The 15421-nt window shown below is 41.8% G+C and overlaps 1 long non-coding RNA gene across 3 annotated transcripts in view; it reads right to left on the minus strand.

Moving 5' to 3' along the window:
- LOC114903221 overlaps positions 1 to 4513 on the minus strand; it is an 8273-nt gene extending 3760 nt beyond the window's left edge. Inside the window, exons 1-4 of one of the 3 annotated variants that reach the window (XR_003795659.1) lie at positions 3991 to 4513; positions 2675 to 2776; positions 2096 to 2247; positions 1857 to 1924 (exon numbers count right to left, since the gene is read on the minus strand). This is a non-coding gene — a long non-coding RNA (uncharacterized LOC114903221). Of the gene's footprint in view, positions 1 to 1856; positions 1925 to 2095; positions 3346 to 3990 lie in introns of those variants that run through there. The other 2 variants (XR_003795658.1, XR_003795657.1) reach the window with 2 other exon arrangements.
- Between the last annotated feature and the right edge of the window lie 10908 nt (positions 4514 to 15421).

The raw sequence follows: 15421 nt of genomic DNA on the forward strand, positions 1-15421 counted from the left end.
ACATTACAGGATGTCACAAAGGGCCTAATGTGAAGATCTAAGTGGAAATCCTCTGAAGTTAGAAAAAAAAAAAAGGGAATTTTAGCCAACATACACACATAGCTGAAAAGGTGTGTGTTTTTGGGGGGAGAAGATAAAAGTCAAAGTTGAAACCTGGCTTGCTCCTGGGGTCTGGCTGAGGGGGCGTGGGGTGGTGTCAGGGGTAATTTTGCACATGGGCTCACAGACCAACTTGCACCGTCTCTGAGGTCCCAGCCGAGGAGGAAGCTGAGATGAGAAGGCCAAGGTTGGTTCTGGCTGCAGAGCAGAGACACAGAAACACAAGGCAAGAGAGTATGTGAGGCCAGGGCTCCGGTGAGAAGGAGGGATGGGGACAGAGACCGCTTCTGGCCCTTGACTTGCCCTGAGTCTGTTTGCACGGTTCCCATTTTATCCAAGACATTATGTATCTTGCCAGAGCCACACACTTAGTATATGTACTTTGAGTAGCTCTTCTCCACATTTTGAGTAATAGGTACCCATTTGGAAAGGAAGCAACAGACCAAAGGAAAAAAGGGGTTCTAAGACAACTTCATTTTTCTGTTTATAGAAAGGGGTGCTTGGTTTGCCAGAAGAAAGCAGTGACAGCAGTCCTGGGTACAGAAAAAGCTACTATATAGTTCAGATGCTGGTAAGTCAATAATAGCATTTATGTTTCCTAAAAGAATTGTTACTTTGGATCAGGGTTTCTCAATAGCGGCACTACTGACTTTTGGGGCTGGATAATTCTTTGTTGCCGAGTTGCCCTGTGCATTGCAGGATGTTTAGCAGCATCCCTGACCTGTCCCCTCTAGATGCCAATAGTCCCCCTATCCTCCATATGTGACAGCCAACAATGTCTCCAGACATTGTCAAGTGTCCCCTGGAGGGCAGAATTTCTCCCAGGTTAAGAACTTTTGTTTTAGATAATTGACAAGAGAAGTCCATACTTGAATTGTTGAAACTTAGCACTCTGGTAATATTTGAGGGACTGGTAAAATAAGAGTGTGTCTGAATTTTTCAAACCTCTTGTGTACTGAACCCAAATAGAAATATTTCGGATTCAGCGAGAACAGATTTTTTTTTTTTTCATGTAATATTCTTCTGTCATACCAGAAAAATTTGGTCCTGGGCTAAGTTTAGAAGATATAAAGCTGAAACTAACCATTTCAATTCTAATATCATCCTGAAGGAAATCCTAAAATAACAACGACACCAACCAAAAATTTAATCATTTAGGACATAATGACTAGGATGTTTGTAGGCTCTAACTCTTGCCTAAAAAGCTCTGTGGCTCCCTTAGCAAGACCAACAGAACTTGGGCTCAAGAAAAACTTTGACCTATTTATAGTTTTTGTTCATGGCACTTTACTACTCTAATGGGAAACTGGTGATGAAAAATAGGTCAATGGAGACAAGAAGGATATAAAGATATTAGGCCAAATGAAAGGACACTGACGAGTCATGGGGTTTGTGGAGTATCGCTCACTTGTGCCAAAAAGATTTCTTTGTTGAAGATGTCCTATCATTGTGACACACTGGTAATAAAGGGGAGAAAAATGAAAGGACAGAAAATATCTAGCCCATCTTAACTGTTCAGTCAAAGCACCAGCATGCAAATGACTCTGGTGGTGGGTGGCAGTGACCAGGGTACAGCAGGGATCTAAGGATGCTTTAGGACCTTTCTACTTGGGGACACTGACATGGACCTGTCCCCAGGAATTGCTTCCCCATTCTCTAAGTTCTGTACTCAGAGAACAGATGGCATTCAAAATGTAAGCAAATCAGGCAAAAGCCAAACCAGTTTCCCAGTTTAACCCAACTTCAACCACACTTACCTACTGCATGTCACCCCAGCCTCAGGTGCTCCCTTTATCTCCTACAGAAGTCATATGTGCACTGCTCCCTCAAAAAAAAAAAAAAAAAAAAAAAAAAGGGGTTCTTTTAGGCCAAAACTGTCAATTAGCCTGGCGCCACCTGTATACTCCAGCCAGGAAGTGCTTTCTCTAACTTGATCTCTCTGTCCTTCTACTTACAGCCAATTCAAACACTAAAAGAGCGACCAGAGAATACTTACGACAGGAAGGCAGCACACTTGCTAGCTTTGTGGCCTTCCAGTGTTTTTGGAGCACCAGATGGAATAAGACCCCCTGTCAGCACGGTGGCGCATGTCCAGCTTCTCCAGTGCCCATCATTTCTCGACAGAGTCCGTCCACCCCGTCTCTTCCCCTGTTGGGAAGCACAGCTCTGAGAGGCCCTGTCCTTGCACCCTCTGCCCAGTCCAAGACATCGGAGGGAAATGGAGAGGCCTCTGTACCTGGGAACCTGGGGACCTACTGTGGTGTGTCAGCCAGGTTTCCCTTGACACCCCAAGTTCTGACTACTCCAGGTCTCCCCACAAAGGGAGTACTTCACAGCAGCAGCTTCCTCACCTCTCCCCACCGCCCCCCGACTAAGGAGCCCCGAGGAGATATGTAAGCTGAAGTGTTCAGTGCTCCCTTCTCTTGGGAGAAGGCCCAGACCCACATCCGCCTGTGCCGCTGTCTGCGTGTGGAAGCAAATTTCAAGGGAAGCGTTCAAAGCTCAGGAGCTCCTGGTCATAGTCAATCACCCCTAGGGATGTACCCTGTGAACCTACTTTTATTACAGGATTCACCTCAATCACCAACTCCCGTAGAAATGAAGTTCTTCTCTCAGAAAGTGCCATAGAACCAGGAAAGCGATGTTGGCACGTACACTTTGAGGCAATTTCTGTTACCTAAAAATAAAACAGCACAACTTCTAAACCATTCCTGAAAAAAAATTTTTTCAGCCAATTGTAGGCAAAAGTGGGAAGCCATAGGAATTTGCCATCTGTTGCCCTGTCCTATCTTTTTAGTTTTGCATTTTTGTCCCTTGCCCTAGGGATTGGAATCTCCTGTTCTCAAATTGTCTCTGCCAAATCTGGAGTCTTTTTTTAAATAGATCAAGTCTTGTTAGTCTTTTTTAGTTTTTTAAAATTTATTTAATTTATTTTATTATTTATTTATTTTGGCTGTGCCGGGTCTTAGTTGCAGTATGCATGCGGGATCTGGTTCCCAGCCCAGGGTTCGAACCTGGGCCCCCTGCATTGGGAGCAAGGAGCCTTACCCACTGGACCACCAGGGAAGTCCCTGGAAAGATTCTGATGTTGGTCATTTATGCTTTTAATTCCTACTGTACTCTTTAGACTACTGAGGTAATTTCGATGTCGTTGGTCTCCAACACTTGAGCTGTGGCCACCAGAGTAAAAGAGAAAGCCCAGATGATAACAGAATAATTCTAAATTGCAAAATTCTTAAAAGAATATTCTCAGAAAAGAGCTGTTTTAGCAGGAAATTTTAAAAAATGCATCAGTTTTCGGGAATTCCCTGGTGGCACCGTGGTTAAGAATCCGCCTGCCAATGCAGGGGACCTGGGCCGCTAAGATCCCACATGCTGCGGAGCAGCTAAGCCCGTGCGCCACAACTACTGAAGCCCACGCACCTAGAGCCCATGCTCTGCAACAAGAGAAGCCACTGCAATGAGAGGCCCACGCACCGCAACGAAGAGTAGCCCCTGCTCGCTGCAACTAGAGAAAGCCCGTACTCAGCAATGAAGACCCAACACAGCCAAAAATAAATAAATTAAAATAAATAAATTTTTTAAAAATAGAATAAAATAAAAATACATCAGTTTTCTTCTCAGTTAAATCAGAGTCTCCTTCAAGTGGAAACAGCTGCATTGACAATGTATCTTCAGAGAGTGAATTGGTAGAGATGATAAAGGAGTGAGCATGAATTAGAAGCTAAACTATGCCACCTATGCAGACGGCTGGAATTGAAAAGCTGCAGCAACTACTCAATTTGATAATGGTACAACTGACAGAGATCCACTCAAAAATTTTAGTGGTGCTTGTCTGCAGCAAATGAAATGAAAAACTTAGAGCTGACTCAAAGGAGGAAGCTAACCTACTCAATAAAACAAAAGTTGATCTTCTGTTAGACAGCTTCTGTTGCAGACGGTAAAACTATCCAGTTTGGACAAGGTTGAAAGGACAAAGCATACGTCTTGATAGAAACCTTTCTATGAACTGGTTGCACAAATCTTGAAACTGGAAGAAAGAAGAATGATGTTAAAAACACATCAAAATGAGGATTTGGTTATTAAAACTTAATATATGATCAAGTAGCATTTTACGGGCTTAGAGCAGTGGTGTGAGGGCAAATGTTTAACTGGGTCTCTGGGAGGATAAAGCTCCAGTCTGTGGTTTTTGTCATGACATCGCTAAATACAGAGTTGTGAAGAGGTGTGCAGCAGCACACCATAGATAGTATTTCCTCCATACAGATAGATAAGAGTCAGCAGAAACATCCTCAAGAGCATAGATAGTAGTACAGTAATTAGGAAGTGTTGAATTGAGTTTAGAGTACTTATTACCTATGTTTTTATTTTTTTAATTGATTTTTAAAAAATATTTATTTATTTATTTTTGGCTGCAATGCAGTGCACAGGTTTCTCATTGCGGTGGCTTCCCTTGTTGTGGAGCCCGGGGTCTAAGCCCGCAAGCTTCAGTAGTTGTGGCTCGCGGGGTCTAGAGTGGAGGCTCAGTTGTTGTGGCACATGGGTTTAGTGGCCCCGCGGCATGGGATGTTCCCGGACCAGGGCTCGAACCCGTGTCCCCTTCATTGGCAGGCGGATTCTTAACCACTGTGCCACCAGGGAAGCCCTACCTTTGTTTTTAATATAATTTATTTAATTGTAAGTTTATATAATTCAATTTTAAATAATGGCCATGTTTAAAAACCAGCTCACAAAATCCCTAAAAAATTAACGAGCAACCCAGCACACCACCAGGCATGAAGATTAAATCAAAAGGCAAAAAGCAGCAGACACAAGGGAATCTTGCAGTACCAGAATGACTATATTATTGTATTTCTAGACATAACACATTAAGAAAAGTTGAAAAATGAAAGTGGAAATAGAAATCCTAGTGCTTACAAATGTGAAGTACCACAGGAACTTTTCTATACTGTACTGCATGTAGGAAAGCATGTGTATTAATAAAGAATCCAGAAGAAAGTAAAAGGAAATACACAGATGGGGCTGTTATCACCAAAGCATGTGTTAGAATGGGATGAAGAAATAGGAGAAAAGGAAGAAAAACATGCAGCTGGGCAAACACAGGGCAACCTGAAAGATTTAATGCAGCCCTTTTGTAATTTGGAATAAGTTTTTGTACTTCAGAGTCTTAGACATCACAAAAGCTCTTGGAGTAAGAAACAAAATTTTGAAATGTAAGTTAATTCACTTGCTTTATAGACTTGCTGACTTTCAAGGGAGATTGAGAGGAGAAAACATTTTCAAAATCCAAGTTAAGGAGCTGGGAAAACAACCACTTTCACTTTTTTCCTACACTGCAATCTTCCACTCTGAAAAACAGGTTAGCATTTGAAGGGGATCAGGATGTGCCACCCCTAAATATGCCACATTAGCACACAGATTATTTTGAACTGAAGGCAACTGAGCAGAAAAAGCTATAGGAAAGGGTTTCCCTGGTGGCGCAGTGGTTGAGAGTCCGCCTGCCGATGCTAGGGGACGCGGGTTCGTGCCCCGGTCTGGCAAGATCCCACATGCCGCGGAGCGGCTGGGCCCGTGAGCCATGGCCGCTGAGCCTGCGCGTCCGGAGCCTGTGCTCCGCAACGGGAGAGGCCACAACAGTGAGAGGCCCGCGTATTGCATAAAAAAAAAAAAAAAAAAAAAACTACAGGAAAGTTCTCTGCCTTCCCTTTATCTGCCTGAAAGCAGGCTATAAATTTCCCTTTAGGAAGGTGTGTCCCCACTGTACCAGGAAGAGAAGAACACTCATCACCAGAGGCTGGGAGTCCACACTGAGATGAGTTTGCCCAAACAAACTTTATTAAAATAACCCTTATCTTCCATTAGTTCTCCAATACATTTTCTAGTCACTTCTCTACAATTTATTGTCCTTTGAACCTCAAATCCCCTTTCCTTTGTTAAAATGGTAATATATGTCCCCAAGTCTAGACACTTCTTTAACTTTTCTGTGAACTCCTGTGCACATAAAAAACTAATAAATTTGTATTCCTTCTCTCCTGTTAACTCTGTCTTTTGTCGGTTAAATTCAGACCCCATTCATGAAACAAACCTAACAGAGTAGAGGAAAAATTTTCCTCCTCCACACAGTAATGGTAACTCAGTGCCTTTCAAAGGTTGTCTAAAGGCTTAACTGTGCTTACTTGATATCAGATGCACAGCCCATCACTAATATCCATTCTCTTTCCATGGCTGACATCACTAATCAAGCAGGGTACCTTTTCCCACTGAGCAAAATGTGGTCTCACGATCTCAACCCAGTAGACCAAGCTGCCATACAAGGTGCAACCTACTAGCCAATTCTGGCTCAGGAACGTCATCAAAAAGACCTTGAATAAATGAAGATCTGCTAAAAAGTAAAAACAACAGAAATTTCATGTGGTTATAAGAAACACACAGAAATAATCTAATCCACCACTGCAGAAAGTAATCAACTGCTTAAAGTCAAACTTACAGCTGCAGGGACTTCAAAACCAAAAGCTGCTGTTGCACTAATTGCAAAATTTTCATCTAATACACAAGGGCTTGGAATAGATCCTAATGGTTATTTTATCTCCATTAAAGGCAATTGGATAAGCAGGCCATTAACAGTAGATTCAGCTTCCGTGCGTGTGCCCAACAGGAAACATTTATATTTCAAGCCTTTAAAAAATTTACCATCATTTAGACATAGTCAATAGATAATTGGTGAGGCTGATGCAGTAATAAATGCTTAATAGATAAATCTTCCCCATCTGTAATTCTTTAATAACAGGGATAGATTTCAGTGTACAGACTTCTAAAACACAACAGTCCTCCAAGGTCATTCTCTGTTCTAATATCCTTTGGACAATGAATACAATTTTTAATTCATGCAGACTTATAATTCTCTCACAATTTGATTATATTTTATCAGTTTGGGTGATTTCAGTTAAACAAAATAGGAGAGATAGAAAATAGAGACCAAAGCCCAAAACTTTCAAAGTTTTTTTTTTTTAAATGCAAAGAATGATAAAGAATCAGATTTGCTGTAAAATAGCTAGTGGGAAGCATCCGCATAGCACAGGGAGATCAGCTGGGTGCTTTGTGACCACCTAGAGGGGTGGGATAGAGGGCGGGAGGGAGACGCAAGAGGGAGGAGATATGGGGATATATGTATATGTATAGCTGACTCACTTTGTTATAAAGCAGAAACGAACACACCATTGTAAGGCAATTACACTCCAATAAAGATGTTAAAAAAAATCAGATTTGTTGCACGAGGACTCAATTGTTAGCTAATTAATAAATAGTAAGAAAACTTTCAAGAACAGTGACCAACAATGGGTCCGTTTTCATCCAAGTTCCCACAGATCACTTCTGAGAATGCTTTCAAGTCAATCTGAACAAAAGTAACCTCCTTTCATAAAGAAAAGAAGAAAAAGAAAAAAATATATACAATTATCACAAGAGCATAGGCATTATCACACTAACATAAAGCAAATGAAAGTCAGAAAGAATGAAGAAAAAGTATGGAGAACATGGCGCAAAAAGGTATTCTTAAAAGAGGACTTCAAGTAAATGTTTCTTTGCCCAAATAAACGTAAATACAGTGGAGCAGATCTGTTGGTTTTGTAGTGAAGACAGGAACAAGCTGTGGTGTCCCATGCTCTGTTCCTTCTGGAGGCGTCATTATCGGCAGACCCTCTGTAAAGCTAAATACGGGTCAGAAGGGCTTAAAATATTGTCAAAGGTAAAATATTGTCAAAGGTTCTGCCACATAGGAATCTAGAAAAATGGTACAGATGAACTTATTTGCAAAGCAGAAATAGAGTCACAGATGTAGAAAACAAACTTACAGTTACCAAGGAGGGTAAGGGAGGGTGGGATGGATGAATTGGGAGATTGGGATCGACATATATATACTACTATATATAAAATAGATAAATAATAAGGACCTACTGTATAGCTCAGGGAACTCTACTCAGTGCTCTGTGGTGACCTAAATGGGAAGGAAATCTAAAAAAGAGTGGATATATGTATATGTATAACTGATTCACTTTGCTGCACAGCAGAAACTAACACAACATTGTAAAGCAACTATACTCTAATAAAAGTTGATAATAATAATAAAAGGTTCTGCTACATAATTTGAAAGTGAGTTCTCTAAAAAAACAATTATTCCCTCCCAAATGGTTAATCTGTTTCCAACACACCACACATGCAACACAAACAGACACACACACATGCAACACAGACACACACACACACACACACACACACACAGGAGAGAAAAGTTAAAAACTCAAAAAGAAGGAAACTCTGAGAACAAATTGGACATAATAAACATTTTTGGTTTAAAAAATCAAGGAGTGCTTAAGTTTATTAAATGACATTTTACCCCATAGAGAAATTTTGACTCAGGAAGGTAAAGTTAGTGGAAAAGAAACATAAATGAACCATACAGATCCATATTACTCCTTAACTAAGGTGGGAAATTACTTATCTCTGTGTTAACAAAGATAAAACACCTAACCAGAGAAAAACACTCATTATGATCAAAACAGATTTATCATGAATAAGCACTGGTGGATAATATATGAAAAATTTTAGTCCATTACTATTAATTGCACAAAATGCCCATGTTAATTAGCTACTTATAAAGGGCATTCCTTTAAACATTTTGTAAGAAAAAGGCCTTTTGAAGGGATAATGAATCTTCTATGTAAGTCACACATAAAACCAAGCAATTATATGCCTATGCCCCTAGATTTCATAGTGAAGACAGGAACAAGACGGCTGCCCTCTCTCATTTTCTTAAGGGCTCATCATTATAACCCCAGGGGTGGCTGGGAGAAATCATCCCAGATCATTCTACATGATGACCCATGAACTTTGCCTTCTTGAAGGGATGCTATAATGCAACCCACTCCATGGAATGCAAGTTCTTTATAATTTTTGAAGTCTCAGGCTTCAAAATTAATTACATGCAATTATTATTTGGCCAATGTCCCTAATTCTGTTAAATCTGTAATTACTCAAAACAGATACTGATATCTTTGAAACAATGGGACAGAAGTTCTCAGATTTCTAATTTGAATACAAACAAGTAAATAGAATTCATTTATCTAGTCAGTATTTATGGACTGCCCTCTATATGCCAAGCATTGACCTAGGCACTGGGATCCAGATATGAACAAGACAATTTTCCTGCCCTCTCAGGGCTTACTTTCATTCTTGGAGGTGTAGAGACACAAACATTTGTAGACAGTGATTGGTGTTACAAAGTGAATAAAACAGTGTGATAGGATGGAGGCTACTGGCGTACTGGCTGTTAGGACTGTCCTTCAACCCCTGTCTCATTCCCACCCCACCTTGCTTCTGCTTCATTCCTCTCTGCAGTGAACTTTCTCCACCTCTCTGTTCCATATCTGGTGTGGGCGGCTACTCCACAGCCCCCCAGTTCACATCTTCCTGGTTTAAGAAGCTGGAAGAGAATACGAATATCAATTCCTGGAGCAGAGAATCTGGCCCATCTTGGGTCAGGGGTGCAACCCCTAGTCCAATCAACTACTATAGTCAAGACAGGAACATTTAGAAAAGATAAAGTTTACTTGCAAAGAGTACAAGGGAACAGCCTTCCCAGATTAAAACAAAAACGAAAACAAAAAAACCCACACAAGTATTTAAAGGAAAAGAAACTCAAACTACAAAGGTTGTGACAGTTACACTTGTCTGCTCATGGTGGGAAAACAGCAACTTTCCCACGGGACTATCAGTTTCACAAAGGTCATGATGTATCTTTAGACAGCAGCATGGCAAAAATCAGGGACAAAATTATTTTGGCTACGGAGTCCAGGTTTACAGGAAATAGTTAAGGCTTTATTATTGGAGATCAGAACCAGTCAGAATGACTCCAATTTTTTTGGCTTATCTCAGGGTGCAAAGCTTTGTCCCGAATTTGATACGTAAAGTGCTCAGTTATACTGGAAGCAAGACCAAGTGTCAGCTTTTGTATCTACAATTCACAAGCTACAAACATAGCAGCCAGGGTCCATCCCCAGCTAAAGGAGGCAGTTAAGGGGGTTGCTCTGAGCTGAACAGACTTCCAAAAGAAAATGTTTACTGCTGCCTGGGCATGCTAAGCCAGGTGAAGCCTAATTACATAGCCACAGAAGACTATATTGCAGATTTCTAAGTCTTCACATTTGACTAGTACTTTCTATAAAACACCTTTACATGCCTATTTTTAAAAATAAGTACTTATTTATTTGGCTGTGCCGGGCCTTAGTTGCAGCATGCCTGCGGGATGTAGTTCCCTGACCAGGGTTCGAACCCAGGCCCCCTGCATTGGGAGTGCAGGGTCTTAACCACTGCACCACCAGGGAAGTCCCTCATGCCTATTCATAAAGTCAATCCTCAAAATTCTGTAAGAAAAGAATACTAGTTAAAACTTATTAAGCGCTTTAGATATGTGCCATCAGTTCTTGAGCATTTACAAGCATTGTTCTCACACCTTTGCATATATTAACTCTTAGTAATTCACTTAATCCCCATAATATGCCTATGAACATAAGGTACGATTACTATCTCATTTTACAGGTAATGAAATTGAGGCACACAGGGGTTAAGTAATTTGCCCACAGTCACACAGCTTAAAAGTGGTGTAGTTGGAATCTGACCCCAAGTAACCCAGCTCTAGAGTCCATGCTTTTACTCACTGTTCTACACCAGGGATCCCCAACCCATTTGCCATGGACCGGTACTGGTCCGTGGCCCGTCAGGAACCGGGCCGCACAGCAGAGGGTGATGGGCAGGTGAGCGAGGGAAGCTCCATCGGCCGCTCCCCATTGCTCCCCATCGCTCGCATCACCGCCTGAACCTTCCCCCCCACTGCTGCCCCCATCTGTGGAAAAACTGTCTTCCATGAAACCGGTCCCTGGTGCCAAAAATTTGGGGACCGCTATTCTACACAGCCTCTCTAGAAATGAATGTTATTCCAATTTTACAGATGAAGAAATAATCAGTACTCAGAGATTAAGGTACTTGCTGAAGGTCAGTAATAGGATAAGTGACCTCAAGTCACTTGAGTCTAGTGACCTAGAATAAGCTGAGATTTTAAATCCAGTCCTTTGACTTTAAGCCAGGTTTCCTTCAATACTAACAATAACAGCAGCAGCAACAACAGTTGACAATTATACAGGGCCTACCACGTGCCAGGCACTGTTCTATATACTTTACATACATAACTAATTTAATCCACAGCTCTATGACATAGATACTATTATTAGTCTCGTTTCACGGAAGAGGAAATTGAGGCGTAGAGAGGTTAAATAACTTGCTCAAGGCCATGCAGCTGGAAAGTGGCAGAGTCAGGATTCAAACTCAGGCAGTCTATCTCCAGAATCTAGACTCCTAACCACTGACCACGTCTTACACTGCCTCTTCATGCTCTACAACCATCTTCCCCAGCAGGATCAGTAAGGGAAAAGATGGAGGTGAAGGACACTAACATTTACTGGTTATACTTTCACATGTGATTCACTGCCCCTCCCTCTCAGGCCTGTTCCCACTGAAGGATTATACTTTGCATTGACATTAGTTTGGCCATGACTTGCTTTGGTCATTGAAATGTGAATGAAAGTGATGCCACTTCTAAGCAGAAGTTCTAAGAGCCACCGTGAGGTTCTGCCACCTCTCTTTTCCCTTTGCCAAGAGACCTGCCTGTCCGAGGAAGAACCTGCTTCTTCAGTGTTGGTCTTGGAATGACGATTTGGAGCGGAGTACAGAGGACATGCTAAGGACACGAACATGAACAAGAAGTATCCTTGGGAGACTTCTCTGGTGGCACAGTGGTTAAGAATCCGCCTGCCAATGCAGGGGACATGGGTTTGATCCCTTGTCCGGGAAGATCCCACATGCTGCAGAGCAACTAAGCCCATGCGCCACAACTACTGAGTCCATGCGCCACAACTACTGAAGCCCATGTGCCCTAGGGCCTGTGCTCCACGACAAGAGAAGCCACCGCAACAAGAAGGCCGGGCACCACAATGAAGAGTAGCCCCTGCTCGCCGCAACTAGAGAAAGCCCATGCACAGCAACAAAGACCCAACGCAGCCAAAATTTAAAAAAAAAGAAAAAGAAATATGGTTCAAGAAAACAAAAGTATGCAGCATCCCATGATCTCCACTTCCTGGTATTCATGCCTCTGTGTAATCCCCTCCCAAGAGTGGGCAGGACTTGATTTGTTTCTAACCAATTGACTACAGCATGGTGATGAATGTCACGCCTGTGATTATATTACTTTAATTTTATTTATTTTTGGCTGCACTGGGTCTTCGTTGCTGTGTGCGGCTTTCTCTAGGTGTGGCGAGCAGGGGCTACTCTTCGCTGTGGTGCCCGGGCTTCTCACTGCGGTGGCTTCTCTTGTTGCAGAGCACGGGCTCTAGGCGCGTGGGCTTCAGTAGTTGTGGCTTGCAGGATTAGTTGTGACGCAGCATGTGGGATCTTCCTGGACCAGGGATCGAACCATGTCCCCTGAATTGGCAGGCGAATTCTTGACCACTGAGCCACCAGAGAAGTCCCTATATTACTATGTATAAAACACAGTCTTGCTGGCTGACTGGGGCTAGAGCTTTCCCTTGCTGGCTTGATGAAGTCAGCAAGCATGTTGAGGGAGCCCATGAGGCAAGGAACTAGGGGTGACCATTAGTTGCTGAGGGCAGACTTCCGCCAACTGCCAGTAAGAAACTGAAGCCCTCAGTTATACAGCTGTAAGGAAATGAATTCTACCAACAACCTGAATGAGTGTTGGAAGCTGATTCTCCTCCAGTTGAGCCTGCAGATAAGAATACAGCCTGGCTGCCACCTTGATTGCAGCCTTGGGACCAAAAGCAGAGGACCTAGTTAAGCTGTGCCCTGACTCCTGACCCAAAGACTAGGGAGATAATAAATGTGTGTTATTTTAAGCCACTAAATTTGTGGTAATTTGTAGTGCAGTATAGAAACCTAGGTAATACTTAAGCTTTTATTCCGCTCATCCTGCCTTTAAACAGGCTGACCATTTTTGCTGCAAAACAACAGTTGCCTACAATTTTTGTTTTACAGGCTTTACTTATGCAACCTCATTTTGGGTCTAGAACATGAGGGTAAAAAAGAATCAGAAAGTTCCACTCCATATCCACCACAGCAACTAGTTTGCATCTCACCTTCTCCCTGATACTAGGCAACATGTTATTTCACAGGGTACTGGCATGAAATGTCACAGAGAGGTGACAGAACTTGTTAAGGGTCACAAAATGGTTTTACCGTTTTAGATATCCCACTAGATTCAGAGAATAATACACTTATTTAAATAAATCTAGAATTAAAAGCCAGAGCTGAAAAAAGACTAGCAAAGTAGATACTGGGACTCACTTGTTTACGTTCTCACGGTAGAAAAACATAATTACAAAGTGGTCTCACGTTTTTGTAAGGAGCAAAATCAAGAGTAACATATAACTGTAGCAAGGTCAATGTTTAAGCTTTTTCAAACTAAAACAACTAGTCACGGTTGCTTAGAATGAATATGGGAAAACCTATGTCTAGACAAAATGAGTCAATCCGCAGGAAGGGAAACCACATTTAAGATAGATATGTGTCATACCTTAATGTTTTTCTCTCTGGAAACTTTTTTTTTTTTTTTTTTCTGTACGTGGGCCTCTCACTGTTGTGGCCTCTCCTGTTGCAGAGCACAGGCTCCGGACGCGCAGGCTCAGCGGCCATGGCTCACGGGCACAGCCACTCCGCGGCATGTGGGATCTTCCCAGACCGGGGCACGAACCCGCGTCCCCTGCATCGGCAGGTGGACTCTCAACCACTGCATCACCAGGGAAGCCCTCTCTGGAAACATTTTAATTTTCATTTTGAAAGGTTATAGAAAATCCTAAAGTTTCTAAGTTGTAGACATAGAAAAACTGCAAGAATAACTTTAGAGTTTCTGGAAGGGAAGCAAGTCACTAACCCACAAAAGGTACAATTTGATAAAATAACCTGCATTAAAATAAAACCTTTCAAAGGATATAATGTAATTGTAAACAGATATTTTCTTTAGATAAATATCTTCTATTTGGTTAGCAGGGCAGATTCCTCAAAACAAACAAACAAAAACAAAAACCAACCAAACAAAAAACCCCCCAGTTTAATTAGGTTCACTAGTAAAGTACTAGTCTACGTTAATAGAATAATGTGTTTCATTAAAGCTGTTCGAAAAGAATTAAGTTTTTATTTTCCAAAATTGCAGTAGGAAATCAGCTTAAAGGTCAGAGCTTGCTCAGTTTTCCCCTTAATTCCAAGGCTCAAATTTGCTCTGGAGTAAGATTATTTCGTTACTCATTTAATATTTCTTAAGATCCATCCCCACCACTGAAGGCTGAATTGCCCAAAGGCTCAGTTCTTGGCTGCCTTCTCTACACTAACTCCCCATAAGAACTTATCCTACTGGGCGGACTTAAATTCCATCTCTATACTATTTTTTCCAACACAAATGAGCTCCAAACTGCCTACTGAACATCTATCTATTAGTATAAATCTATCGAGTTGGGTCTCAGATTTAGCAAGCCTAACACACAACTCTAGATCTCACCCCAAACCTGTTCCTCCCGCCTTCCCCCAGGAGTTAATTCTTGTCTTGCTCCTCTACTCCCCAGACACATGCAATTCATCAACGAACCCTCTCAGCTCTACCTGTAAAATGTATCCCAAATCCTACCACTTTAGACACCTCCACCCCCACAGTGTAGTCTGAACTACATCTGCTTTTGCTTAGATGGGGCCAAGAGCTTCCTACCTAGTCCCCTGGCTTTCTTTCTTGGCCTCCTCCCCATAGACAATTCTCGACCTATCGGAGAAAGTAATCTATGAATACAAATCAGATCTAATCGCTCTTCTGGTTAATGCAAGCTCCCTTCCAGAAGCTACAAAGCATTTGACATTGTCTTATGTACTTGTTTACTGTTTTCTCCTCTAGAACGTAAGTTATATGAGGAAGGGACTTTGTCTCATTCATATCCCCAGTGCCTACAAGCAGTACTCAGCACATTATACACTCAGTAAATATTCATTGAATGTATTAATACATTTTGCTGTAACAGTAAAGATTTTGGTTCTGATGAATGTTATGAGGCCCTTACCTGGCCGCAAAAAAACCCCAAAACTTTCAGACAAGGGTTTGATCTTCTATCAGCATAATTTCAAAGTAGTAACTTAAGACTCTAAAATGTGAGCTGTTACTTTTACCTTTTGTAGTAACCTTGGATGATTATTCTTTCCTTTCCGATGTGCTAGAAGTGTA

Source organism: Monodon monoceros, unplaced genomic scaffold (assembly GCF_005190385.1).
Source record: "Monodon monoceros isolate NGI ecotype Baffin Bay Population unplaced genomic scaffold, NGI_Narwhal_1 Super_Scaffold_20, whole genome shotgun sequence".
In the NCBI taxonomy this organism is placed as follows: domain Eukaryota; kingdom Metazoa; phylum Chordata; class Mammalia; order Artiodactyla; family Monodontidae; genus Monodon; species Monodon monoceros.